Here is a 15,044-nt window from a genome sequence, read left to right on the forward strand (position 1 = left end):
CATGTCGGTGTATTCCCATGCAAATGCAGCAGAATGTTTTTGTGATGTTTTGATTAGCTCTTCTTGTTGTAGTTTCTCCAAGTTTTTATTTATGTTCAATGTCTTACCTGGAAAAATTTCAATTGTAGAACTACCAAGCTCTTCCATTGAATAGAGAGACATCTGCCTAGATGACAAATATTCAACATTAGATTTTTCTTAAAATTGCTCATGGTCATATTCTGAGGATGTTTCAAAATTTTCCAATGTATCTAAAATTTGACTATCTTCACTAATTTCTGAAATAGTAAAGAGAGGCTGAATATCATCTTCATCATCAATCCATTCTTTTTCATCTATTTCTGTGATTGCTTTTGCTGGAGGATATAGAGTAAATTTCTTTGTTGAATTACCATCAGAAATATACATGTCACCAAATCTACAGCTAATAAAAGCATCAGCTGTGGCCAACCAAGGTCTTTCTAATATGAGTGGATGTCCTCCTAGATTATTCTTTGGAGTTAATATCATGAAATCAACAGGATATTCCCAAGAATCTAAGGATACTGAAATATCTTCTAGCACACTATCTGGTTTGATTACTGATCTATCTGCTAGTTGCAGTAAGGTAGGTGTGTAGAGAAGATTAGGAAGCTTGAGCTGCTCCATAGTTTGTTTGCTCATGATGTTTATTGCTACCCCTAAGTCAATCAATTTATTTGGAATTTCAACTCTATTGATATGTGTTTTTACAATTGGACTTCCTGGATCCACATATTTTTGTATGGCAATTTTTCCCATCATTATGTCTGTTATTTTTCCTATCAGGTGAATTCTTTTTGTTTCTTTTGCTTTTCTTCTTGGTTTTTTTATGCTCAACTCCTTTATTGTTTTGGCTAGAATTGGAATTTCTCTAATGGCTTGTAGCAAAGGAATTTTGATACAAACATTCTTCAATTCAGCTAGAAAATTATAGTTGGGAAACAAGATCTGTTTTCTACCCCTCTATTAATTTGTAGTATTTCAGGAAAAGGAGGTGTAGAAGTAGATGTTAGTTTCTCAATGATAGGAGTTTTATTTACTGATTCTTTTTCTTTTTAAATGTTTTGGTTTTGGAGAGATGTTCCCTCAAAACTTTTATTAACCTTTAGAGAATATTCCTCAGAACTGTCATGTTCCTGAATAACTACAGAAGGTCTTTCCTTTTCTAATATCCTTCCAGATCTTAGTTGAACATCATTAAGATCTAGAGGAGTAATCATGTAAGTTGGAAATTGTTGTCCTTCTACCATGTAAGCATTCTGAGGGTTTTTATTGTTGGGGTTTGGTAATGGTTGGGCAGGTAGCTAATTTGGTTTCTGCTGAAATGGTAGTAAGAGTTGAGGATTTTGGTTTTGTTGTGGAAATGGTAATGAAAGTTGAGGATTCTGATTTTGAAGTTGTGGCTGCTGATTTTGTTGCTGAATGTGTGGGGGAGGATAATTCTGATATGATGGAGGATATTGATAATATTGAGAAAATATCCCATAAGGATTTTGTACTCCTTGTGCCCATGGTTGAGATTGAGGTTGAGGTTGAGGCCAAGGTTGCTGCCAAGAATTCCAGTTTGGTGGGGGCTGAAGATACATTTGATTGTTAAATCCCTAATTTTGTGGCCCCTGCCAAGGTCTTCTAGAAACAAAACAAAGAGGTTCTACAAAATTTGGGACTGTCTCCCCTTGAAAGACAGCCTTAAGACCTGGGATTGAAGGACAACCCTTGGTCTCATGGCTTTCTGAGAAAATCATACAAGTTTCTACAATTTTGCATCTAAAGGGCATTCCCTTAGAGCATGTTTTTTTTCTGCATTTTGGAAAAAAAATGGCTAAAGCATCAGCCTCAGTTTTCTGCTTGTTTTGTATTTTAAGGGTGTCTAATTGCTCACTAATGCTCCCTAGAATGTCAGTTTTAAATTCATCAAGCATATTACCAATTTCTACCCTACTTACAGATCCCATTGCAGATTTGTTTACTCAAACAAGAGAAGGATCTCTTGGCCCTTTCCCTGTTTTAGATTTCCCTCTTAAGAGATGAACACACAATTCTCCTATATCATTTAATGGGAGTTGAGAGATATCTCCCTTCCCCATCATGTTAAGGATATCTATCCACTCATCTCTAATGGCTTTTAATAAAAGAGCTTTCAAGGTTTCTTCATCTAAATCATTCATCTTTGCTCTTTTCAAATTATAGTTGAATCTCTCAATCAAATCTTCTAAGTTTTCATCCTCTCTTTGCATCATTTTGAATACTTCATCTTTGTGATTGGTAGGCATGCAATAATCCAAGTACCTATCCAAAAACGTTTTTTTCATGTCATTCCATGTTCTAATGGACTGAGTAACTAACCCCATGAACCATTTCAAAGCAGCTCCTTTTAGTGTTGAAGGAAACAATTTGAGTTTTTGAGAGTCTTCTAGATAGTCATAGGTTCTGCACAAGACTTCAAACTCAAATAAGAATGTTTTAGGATCCTCACTTTTCAACCCATGGAAGTTTGGGAGGACAGAAGGTGAGATATTTTTCATTGTGGCATTTGTTTCCTCATCCACTATAGGGAATCCAAAAGAATTATCTATTTCCATATTTCCTCTGCCTCCTGCATTATTTCCTCTACCTCTCCCTCTACCCCCTCCTCCAAACAGTGAGAATTCTCCTTCTTGTTCTTCTTTTGCCATTATAGTTTCTTCAGAGTCAGTATAGGGTTCAACCTGCAAGGTTACTTCCTACTCCTCTGGCTCTTCTATTAATAGAATATGGGAGAGAGGTTCTATTTCTTCTTCCTCATTAGGTGTTCCTAATTCTTCAACTATAATGTGCTCTCCTGTGGAGGTGAAAAAGGCTATTCCTGCTGTTGGTGATTTGAAATTTTTCTCCCCTACGACTGACTTGGTAGATGAAGTAGGGGATTCTGTTGATTGGATTTTTCCCCTGGAATTCCAGGAGTTTCATGGCTGGGAGTATGAGTTTGGGATGGAGGTGTGTCTTTTCTTGTTCCTTGAGGAGTAGGTGGTGTTGTAGGAATTGAACTTCTGCCCATAGCTAAAATTTACCCCTAGAGTCTCTTTCTCTATGCATGTCATTTTTTTTTAATGTAAGAGATAAGGCTACCTAGTTACACTTCCCTGGAAACGGTGCCAAAATGTTTGGTCAATTTAGTGTCCTAAATTGCTCTACATAAATTATCAATCTGGGTATCGTAAACTGATGAAGTGTAGTGCACTGTTTGTGCTAGATAACCCTTCTTACTTAGTTGTTTTGGGGGGTTTTTGGTCTTTTAATCCCTAATGATTTACAATGTAATTATGAAAAACTTAAATCTAACTTTTGTAAAGACTACTCAAAATGAAAACAGAGCCTTTAAGAAAGAAATGAAAATAGAGCTGAGAAAGACTTGGAAGCAAAGCTTAAGCAAGAAATGAAAACAAAGTTTCTATTCTTGTTTTACCATTATTTCCAAATCATGAATTAAAAACTGAAAGTGAAATTTGCAACTAATGTCTAACTAATTACAGAAATAAAACTAAATGAAATACTTAGTTACTCTCCCTCTCAATTTTGGGAGAAAATCTCCTTGGGATGACATTTGAGGAATTTTGTACTTCATTAATCTAAGAAAAAGCAAGTACAGAGATGCAGTAAAGACTCATTGCATAAATGAAATGTTCAACCACTTAGTTTAGGATGAATTATCAACTTGAAGGGTTTTTTAGAAACATTCGTTAACACCATGAGTCAATAATCTAAAAATAACATGGCAAAGCCAGTGAATGGTACTGATCAATCTAATTGAGAATTTAAAGACTAGTAAAACAATGAATGAAGTAAACTAGATTACATTGCTGAGTTTCATCTTCTAACTACTGATAAAAACTAGAAAGAGATCAAGCAAATGGAAGCTACTCTAAAGTATGAACACTATTAATAAGAAAATGATGGAAATTGCGTTATAAACATTGTTAGTAAGAAAATGATTATAAACACTGTGAAAGAAAATGATGAATTTACAGTTAACAAAAAGAAGAAAAATGAAATGAAATGAAACCTTCTTCAGTGTAGGGGCCCTCTGCAACTGATTAGGCTACGCTTGCTCAATCAACTCTAAGGAAACTCCTTCAGATTATCATAAAACATGCATTATTCATATTAAAAATAGGGACACAAAATGCCCAGAAATTACAGAGTTGAGAACTTTGATTTCACAATAAAACTATCACTATCACTACTAACTTCTATGGTCCTTTACACAGGTATTTATAAGAAAAACCATGTAACTGTTTGTGGAGAAAAACATGCTACAGTCAAACACGTAGGAGACAAATATGTGGAATTTCTTCCTCGGCTGCTAGAGACATAAATCCAAGACATGGTGGCTGTTGGATTTGGTTGTACAGGTGGCTGCTGGAACCATAGGTACAGGTAGTTGTTTCGGATAACGCTTCCCATTACTGTGAAATGTGTTAATTACCACAAAATAGAGTCATGTTACCTTCGGTCTCTACGTTTGACTCATCCATTGACCATAGTCTTATGCCATCTTGTTTGTTGACCTAGGCTAAGTGAATAGGACAGGGTCCATGTCGCGATGATTTCCAAGCTGTCCATGTAGCTAGTTTCTCCTTATGACACCTGGAACCTGTTAAAGCATGAAGGTAGTTGCGGAACAGTCGATTAGCTGCAGAATAGGCTGCATTCCGTAGCTAATATACAAAAATTTATTCAAACAACAAAACATAAAAGCATAACATGTAAATCACTAAATGTTCTCCTCAAGACAGTATATACTTGTCATTGGTGATGAGAATGCATCTTTCTTATGGAAAAACAAAGAAAAGGAATGAAAAGAGTTGTTAGGGAAAGAGTAATTTTGAGGCTCAACAACAATTTCCCTAGGTGGGTAGCTACACCTAGAACAACATATTTAAAGTGCTTATCCTTTTTCTATAGAAGATAAATAAGACAAGGGACCTACTTGTTATCTTTCGCTTTCCCTTTGTCTCCTTTGTATGGCTCTCGTCGCTCCTTCTCGAACTTAATTCGCTCAACAAGTACCTGCAATGATAAACAGAGGACAAAAACCAATCAAAGCAAGAGATCTATCTACTATAAGCTAATTGAATCGAAATCATTTACACATATAATCATCATACATAAAGACAAGAATATGGGAAAAGGTGTAAACAAATTTATTAAGTAGAAGGAAGAGTTACAACCATGAAGTCCGATGCAATGTCACTCCTCCAGCTTGAGTTCCATCCAACATCACATCAAAATCACAACACTCTGGCAGCATAACAATACTTGCTTACAATCTCAAACCTCACACCAATAGTATCTCCTTACAAATTCTCAAAGTCCAGCCCCTGATCACTTAGATGAGTGCTTAATTTATAGGAAAACGGTATGGTTTGGTCATAAATGAGGGTATTGAATGGCCTTCCAAACTTAGAGTTAGTTTCCATGGAGGAAGGGATGCGAGGATAGGAGGTTACTTAACTCATTCCTTATCCAATTTCGAGCTCATAGGATATGATAAGTGTGGGAATCTTCTACAATGCTGTAGAAGATAAGAATATTCCCAGAACCCTATGAAGAATTTGCTCAATCTCGCCCAGCATAGGTCAAACTGAGCCTAAGTGCACTGAAATGCACCCTTACATGGGCCTACATGCACTAAAGCGCATTTACCCCTGACCAAGGTTGCGCTGGTCCCTCAAGTAGGCATTTCTAGAGGGCTTCTGGTTAGGAAACTTTGAATGAAGGAGGCATTCAAAGTGATGACTTATCTAGGGCATGTAGCAACTGGATTAGGGTTTGAAGAGCCCTAATAGTATTGATCTGAATGTTGGGAGTGATGTGCCCAAAAGGATCTGTAGCAACTACCCCCTAAAGCATGAAGTCAAAAATGATAATGTCGAGTGATATGCTTTACAATGTGATGAGGAAGTTCTAGAGTAGATGGTGACCTGGATCAATTACAATACATAATATCATGATATTTTGGTTTTTTCATGAATCGCTGAGGGAAGGCATACCCATGCTCAACATATAAAATTTTCATTACATGTACATAGATAGTCGTCTACAGATATATACCCATGATAGGATGACCATCTGTGTAAAGCCATTGTACAGATGATTTAGTACTCTCCTGAAATTGTAGCACAGATGGATGAAACTAGATCTGGGGTCTTTTATCTCGTTCAATTGTTCGCTCAAGTACGAGTCTAACCATGTGAATATGTGATTTGAAGTAACATGGGAAAACACTGTCTGATTACCGGCCAATGATGTAAGCTGATAATAGACGCGAGAGAAATCACCGATAATGATAATGATCCTCAAGGTATTGCAGTACATTCTGCATGGTGTGAATAGATGTTTTGATGTCGAACACCATACAAAGTCTTTCGGTCGAAGGCCAGTGATGTCAACCTATCACCAGAAACAAGAAACTTGCTATTGATGTATGCAAGCCTCAAGGTACTGGAAGGGTGTTTCTAAGTCAAATTCTTGGTTAATGTGTTGATGTCGACAAGAAGCAACTCGTCGTAGGAGGGCCTTGATGTATCCCACATCAACGACATGAAACTAGTGTAATGATTTTTGGAGATGGAATGCGACTGACGACACAAGGTTCAAGAATGCCGGTAATGAAAATCAAGGTTTATGAGTATTGCAAAGGATGAATTTAAACTGAGTGAATTCTCTTGAACATGTCGGCGACACTGAATGAATTGGCAGCATGGACCCAAGATCAAAATAATGGATGGTATGATAGAACATAGGTGTGATAACCATCAAGCAGATTGTTAGGTCCGTATAATACTAGTGATTACCCCATTACTATTGTAGTTGTATCCCATATTAATATTGTTGTGCCCCTATTGTCCCCATATTGTTATTACTGTGCCCCATAGAATCCCTCTATTGTTATTTTTGTGCATTTATATTATTATTGTTAGGTCGGCTGGGTTATATTGTGACTTCTTAGACTCCTATATATAGAAAGGAAGTTTTGTCATTTGAATCATCAAGGAATCATTGATTTATGTAATGTAAAGGAGGTTGCCCCCTTGAAGAGGCTGAATTCTAAGGTGTTGATCTATCTTTTCCATCTTTTTGTGAGCTGGTTTCATAACATTTGGTATCAGAGCTTTTGGATTCTAGGGTTTCGCTGCTCCAAATAGGTCATTGTGTCATTTTCGCTATAACTTTTTTTCTGCGATGTTTCATAAGCGAAAAAAAAAACCCATTTGAGATGAAATCGCACTGAACCTTGGGTCTGAATTTCATAGCCTTTCACGTTACATTTGCAGAGATATGATATGAGGAAGTTGGTCTTTTTATAGACTCCTGAATTACATTCCAAACAGGTGACTTGGGGAAAATCGTCATAAATTTCTCTCTGATCATCGGATTGAAATTTCGTAAGAAGATACAGAAAGAGGATGGATTGTAGTTTCTTTTGTATATTTTTCAAAGCCAATGGTCGAAAGAGGGACACGTGGCACGTCGTACAAATTCGCTCTACTGAACTAGTATATAATCAGGTCATTGTGGGAGATTTGGCATAACTTTTCCTTGGAGAATCCAATTTGGATCAGACTGGTGGCATTGGAAAGAGGACACAGAGGGCTACTATAGGTCAAAATTTCAAAATTGGATGATCCGAAATTACAGAGATAAATCAGAGACAATATCGAGCTCCTACAAAGTGAAAAAAGGTGTGTAGATTTTTTTAAATTCTTGCTTAAACTTGGTTTGAAAAATTATTTTGAAGGAATTCAAAGGGCATAGTAGAGCATTATTATCGGTAACTGATGCCCTGAGGAAAGAAAATTCAAACACCTAGTAAGCAACCTAAAATCTCTAGCATGACTCATGAAGAAGAGGAAGAAATGCTACATGATATATCAAAATTACAAGACCAAGTGCAGCAAATGTCACTCTCACAAAAGCTAACAGAAGCTAAGATAAATGGTGTGGAAGCTAAAATAAATGGCATGGAAGCTAAGATGGACAATTTTAAGATAGATTTGAACACAAATTTGAAGACAGACATGGTAGATTTGAAGACAGATTTGACAAATTTTCTACAAGAAATACTTACTAATGGTGAAAGGGTAGTAAAGGAAACTCATGATGTGAACAAAAGAAATGTTAATCATGATTTCATAGGCTCTAATGTTGGATTGAAGACCCACCATATTCCAAAAATCACTATGAGGAATTTTGATGGCAAGGATCCCGCAACATGGATATCACAGATGGAGCAATTTTTCGATCTCAATAATGTGCAAAACACACAAAAGGTACGTATTGCAACTTTATATTTGGAACCAAATTAGTTTGTATGGTATCAATGGCTTTTCTCTCATAAACAAATTATCACTTGGGCAATTTTGACGGAAGAATTAACAGCACATTATGAGGATACAAAAAGAAACACTTTTTATAGCCAATTGATAAGTCTCAAACAAAAGGGTTCAATAATGGAGCACATTGAGGAGTTCCAAAAATTGAACATAAGGGTAAAAAATATTCCAGAGGAGCATAGGATTTATGTGTTCATAGGGACTTTAAAGGATAATATCCAACATGATGTTTGCCTTTGGGAACTTGATTCATTAGAGAAGGCATCCAGGTTAGCAAGAAAAATGGAAAGCAAAATTATGGCAACCATGAAGCATACCACTCACAACTATAAAGATGGAAGTATTGTTGCCCCTAGTCTTCCACAACCTATAAGGTTGACACCACAACAATTGGAAGAAAAAAGAGCAAAAGGGCTTTCTTACAATTGTGATAGCGAATACACTAAAGGTCATAAGTGTGCTGAGAAGAAATTATTCTACATAGATTGTGAAGAGGAAGAAGAAAAGGAACAAGAAAGGTCAAAAGAAGAGGATATACTCCAAGAACAAAGTCTAGATAAATAAGAAATGAATCCGACCATATCTTGTAATGCATTGGCTGGAATTACCACTCCTCAAACTATCAAGATAGAAGGACAAATCAAGAAGAAAAAGGTAATAGTGTTGATTGATTCAGGAAGCACCCACAATTTTATTCATTGTAGTAGCAAAAGAATTGAAATGCTTCCTATATCCAACACTAGAGAGTCAAGTGATGGTTGCAAATGGAGGAACAATAAATTGCTCTAGAAAGTGCCATAATATCAAGCTATCCATGGGAGAATATGTATTGACTAGCCCAATGCTTCCCATTCCAATGGGAGGTGCTGATGTTGTACTAGGAGTCCAATGGCTAAACTCCTTGGGTACAATAGCTTTTAATTTTCAAGAACTTTTCATGAAATTTTCTGCGGAAGGAAAGGAAGTTGAATGAAGGGTTATTGCAGGGAAATCGAGAAAGATAATCAGCTCTAACGGTATGACAAAGCTTCTAAAAAAGGAACAAAGAGGTGTAATTGCACAATTATGTTCGCTAGATGTTTCCACATAGAAATCATCTATTTCTCCAGATCTCCAAAAAGTCTTGGACAATCATTCCAAGGTATTTGAGACTCCCAAAGGTCTCCCACCTATTCGTGATCATGATCATGCTATTCATCTGATTCCAGGAAGTGTTCCTCCAACCATCAGGTCGTACAGATATCCCTATGCCCAAAAGAATGAAATTGAATGTATGGTTGTAGAAATGCTAGAGGCTGGTATAATTCAACCTAGTCAAAGATCTTTCTCTGCTTGAGTAGTATTGGTGCACAAGAAGGATGGATCATGGCGCATGTGTCCGGATTATAGGGAGCTCAACAAGCTCACTATTAAAGATAAGTTTCCCGTTCCTGTCATTGATGAATTACTGGATGAATTGCATGGATCAATTTACTTCACCAAGTTGGATCTTCGTTTAGGATATCATCAAATTAGAATGAAGACTAAAGACATTCCGAAAACAACATTTAGAACTCATGAGGGTCATTATGATTTTTTGGTCATGCTTTTTGGCCTTACCAATGCACCTTCTACATTCAAGGTTTGATGAATTCCATTTTCAAACCCTTCCTTAGAAAATTTGTGTTAGTATTTTTTGATGATATACTAATCTACAACAAGTCTTGGAAGGATCATGTTGAACATGTTGACAGGGTGCTACAACTATTGGAGGAGAAACAATTATATGCAAAAATATCCAAATGTTTCTTTGGAGTACAAGAGGTGGAATATCTGGGTCATATTGTATGTCATGAAGGAGTTAAGGTAGACACTAGCAAAATTAAAGCCATTAAGGAATGGAAAATCCCCACATCCATAAAGCATCTGCGAGGATTTCTCGGGTTGACAGGGTATTATCACAAGTTTGTTAAGAATTATGGGAGAATAGTAGCACCTCTAACAACATTATTGAAGAAAGATGCATTTTCATGGACTCCAGAAGCAACAAAGGCCTTCAAACATCTTAAAGAGGAAATGTGCCAAGCATTGGTCTTAGCTACACCAGACTTCACAAAAACCTTTATTGTGGAATGTGATGCTTCAGGAAATGGAATTGGTGCTGTTTTAATGCAAGATGAAAGACCCATTGCTTTTGAAAGTCGTCCAATCAAGGGAAAGTTTTTACACAAAGCTATTTATGAGAAGGAAATGTTCGCAATACTACATGCACTTAAGAAATGGCGACCCTACCTAATGGGAAGACACTTGAAGGTAAAAACGGATCATGATAGCCTTAAATACTTTTTAGAACAAAGATTATCCTCTGAAGAGAAACAAAAGTGGGTCACAAAGATGTTGGGTTATGACTTTGAAATCATCTACAAAAAAGGGAAGCAAAATGTGGTGGCAGATGCACTCTCAAGAAAGGATGAGGATGTGGAAGCATTGTTGTGCGCCATTTCTATTATCCAACCAGATTGGATAAACGAAGCAAGGGAGGAATGGAAGAATGATGAAGAAGTGTGGGCACTTATTTGAAAGTTACAACAAGATTCCAGTACATATGATACATTTAGCTGGCAAAATGATTCGTTATGGTACAAAGATCGCTTATACCTCTGTAAGAATTCCCAACTCAAGCAAAAGATTCTTATGGAATTGCACACTTCTCCCTTAGGAGGGCACTCAGGATTTTTAAAAACTTACCACAGGGTTAAGAAGGAATTTTTTTTGGATGGCCTTAAATCAGATATTCAAAAGTTTGTGGCAGAATGTTTGGTTTGCCAACAAAATAAAGTTGAAACAATTAAGACCCCGGGTCTATTACAACCTTTATCCATTCCAAGCCAACGTTGGGAAGAGGTTTCAATGGATTTTATCACAGGTTTACCCAAGTCTGAGGGAAAGAGTGTCATCATGGTGGTAGTTGAAAAACTTACCAGGTATGCAAACTTTTGTGCATTATCACATCCATTTAAAGCCAATACAGTTTCTACTGCATTTATGGAAACAATTAAAAAGCTACATGGAAACCCAAAGATTATTGTAAGTGACAGAGATCCCATTTTCACTGGAAATTTTTGGACAAAATTATTTTCTTGTCTCAGTACTTAGTTAGCTCATAGCTCATCTTATCATCCTCAATCTAATGGGCAAACTGAGATAGTAAACAAATGTTTGGAAGGATATCTTCGTTGCTTTGTATCTGATAAACAGACACAACGAGTCAAATGGTTGCCCCCAGTTGAATGGTGGTATAACACTGCCTTCCATACTGGAGAAAAAATGACCCCATTTATGGCACTTTATGGATATCAGCCACCATCCATCACATCATATTTAAAAGAAAATTCTAAGGTTCAAGCAGTAGAACATCACATCGAGCATCAACAAAAAGTCCTCCAACTCTTAAAGGATAACCTCGTGTTGGCGCAGAATAGAATGAAACAACAAGTAGATCAACATCGTAGCGAAAGAAGTTTTGATGTAGGTGATTGGGTATTCCTACGGCTAAAACCATATAAACAAATGTCCCTCAAGCAAGCTAAGAAGGATAATAAATTATCACCAAAGTATTATGGTCCGTACAAGATGTTGCAAAATATTGGTACTATGGCATACAAATTGGAGCTTCCTGCAGCTTCTCGAGTGCACCCAGTTTTCCATGTTTCATATTTAAAGAAGGTTATAGGCGACAAGCTCCCAGTTCAAACAATATTGCTAGAACTTGACGAGGAAGGAAAAATTATATTGGAACCGGAAGCAATCACAGAAACAAGAACTCGACAGCTACGAAATCGATCAATTTCGGAGTATCTCATCAAGTGGAAGAACTTATCCGCTAAAGATTCCACATGGGAGGATGAGAATTTTATACAGAAGCATCCAGAACTACTCAAGCATTGAGGACAACACTTTTTTGAAGGAGAGGGGCATGTTAGGTCCCTATAATGCTAGTGATTACCCCATTACTATTGTAGTTGTATCCCTTATTAATATTGTTGTGCCCCTATTGTCCCCATGTTGTTATTACTGTGCCGCATAGAATACCTCTATTGTTATTTTTGTGCCTTTATATTGTTATTGTTAGGTTAGCTGGGTTATATTATGACTCCTTAGACTCCTATATATAAAAAGGAGGTTTTGTCATTTGAATAATCAAGGAACCATTCATTTGTGTAATGTAAAGGAGGTTTCCCCCTCGAAGAGGCTAAATTCTAAGGCGTTGATCTATCTTTTCTATATTTTTGTGAGCTGGTTTCATAACACAGATAACCCAACCCAAGTAGTCACAGTGATGAAGTGAAAGTGTCATGTTCAAGAGCGACTTGCTGCCATAAAGTGGTTTACCCATTTTCCCATTTTCCCTAGTCATTGCTGACCAGTACCTCTTTATTTTTTATCAAGCTTGAGGAGCATAACATATTCTTGTTGTATAATTCCACCCTTCGGGTGAATCCATCGCTTTGCGATGTTTTAATGAGTCTAGCGAAGGTGAAACTTGGTCTTGTCATGATGGACAAGTTTTTCGCTATTTGATGTTTTAACGAGTTTAATGACAATGATAACTCGGTCCTTTTCATGTTTAGAGAGTTTGAAAAGGGAAAAAAAGAAAACTCCATAAGTTCTTTTTCGTAGATTTGTCTCTCAAGTCTGAAAAATGTAAAATAATACGAGAGAGAACCTATTGACCATGTTCGATCAACGTATTCTTTTTTCGTAAATAATCTATCTCAGTCCGGAAAAGGGTTAAACTTATACTGAGTAGATGTCTTGCTCCTTTGCGCATTGATCCTTTTGGGAATGGAGAGTGGCATGACGTTAGTTGACGCGCCAAATTCAACCAAACAATTGTGAACATTGTAGTTAAAAATATCAAATGAGAGCAAGAATGCAGGGAAAAAAAATCTTCTTCCATCCAGAGTGTGTTGAGCACAGTTGTGAGTGAACTAGGAGATGTGCTTTCTCCCTTTGCTAGTATAGGTTGCACTATCTGTGGATGTTTGCCCCAATGCACGCCGTAGAATATCGCACTGACCCTTCAGCTTAGCTAGCTCGAACAAAGAGATGTTTGCATGAGTTTTCTTCATATCTTCCACAATATTGTAGTTAAGAGTGGTTAAACTCACCAAGGTGTCCGAGGTTAGACTCGTGTTTGTACTATTCGGCGGAGTGTTTTGAAGTTTACTGCTCATGGATGTACTCTTGTTTGCAACTGTCTTCCCAAGTTTTCTTTGTTCTTTTTCTTTGGGACAGCTGGTGGATCAACCTTTCTCAACAGTTCAATATTTTCTTGCATCTCCCCAAAAGTAGGGGGAACCCCTTGACTTCTGAGATTGTATCGACCACTTTACTTTGGGGGTTTCTTCTCGCTGTTCATTTTCTGTGTTGTGCACGAGCATTGATACATGTTTATCACCTGCCCAATACCTTGTGCCTCATCAGATACAACATCCTCTTCATCATCTTTGTCTTCTGGTTGACATTGTGCATTGTTTACGACATTTGACAAACTGTTGCACACTGAGTCAACAACTCGTTTCCATTTGGACAAGTCCCTTTCGGGTGATGACCTTCATGGAATGAGCAAAAATTGGTGTTCATGCACATTTCTATATGGAACACTGAGCTAGAGCTTTTCGTAGTTTTAGTCGGGAAGATGTTGCTGCCTGATGGCATGCTCCTCTTCTATTGTCTGGGAGGCTGACTACTAGCAGATGTCTCGGTCGTTCATTTCTTTAGCTCAGACACCTTTGTTGTCAAGTTCTTGACAAGACGAGTAAGGGTTTCAATGTCACTTGCTTCCTTGTATTTTCCCTTACTCACAGCATCCTAGGGCTTCCTACTTGAATCATTGGAGTCCTTTGTTGGTTTGTCATCCTTGATGACTCCAATCATGCACAGGTCCTTTTCCATAGCGATCACATCTTCACAATTTTTAAGTAATGTTGGTTTTTCAGCTTCCTTGACGAACTACACAATACTGGTTGGCAGTGCAGATGTGTAATAATCGACAATGATGGAGTCATGAAGTTTTGTGTCTACTGGAAACTTGTTCAGGATTCGTAAAAACCTTTGATTATATTCTTTCACTTTCTCTTTTCACTCCATCTTGAGATTACCCAACTCTTTGAGCAACATGGCAGGGGTCTTGTCATCAACAAATTTTTTCAAAAATGTCCTTTTGAACATACCCCAGTTCTAGATGGAGTTGACAGGAAGGTTTTGATACCATACACTACTCGGCCATCTAAGGTACACTGAAACAATTTGCATGCAATGTCGTCGTATCGTACCTCGAGTGTTTGTAGTTGTAGGTAGAAGTTATCCAAGTGGTCTTCTTCCATCACTATTCTGTCAGGGTCATACTTTGTCAAAATCCTCTTCAAAGGCTTTGGCATCCTGTGCAAAGCACCCAGGAGAGCCAATGGTCCCTGAGTCATCCATTCCAAGTTTTGGTCAGCCATGTCTTCTTCTTCTTCGTCCTCCTCCTCTTCTTCAAAATCTGATGGTTCCACCTTTGAGTCTGTTGGTTTGTCTCCACCTCCACCTCGTCCGATTCCTTCCCCTCTGTCTCCTGTATCGGAGCCTGAGCCCAATATCATGAGGGTGTCTTCTTGTCCCTAT

This window comes from Pinus tabuliformis, chromosome J (assembly GCF_031772625.1).
Source record: "Pinus tabuliformis cultivar Carrire ecotype Pingquan chromosome J, CPIR1, whole genome shotgun sequence".
NCBI lineage: Eukaryota > Viridiplantae > Streptophyta > Pinopsida > Pinales > Pinaceae > Pinus > Pinus tabuliformis.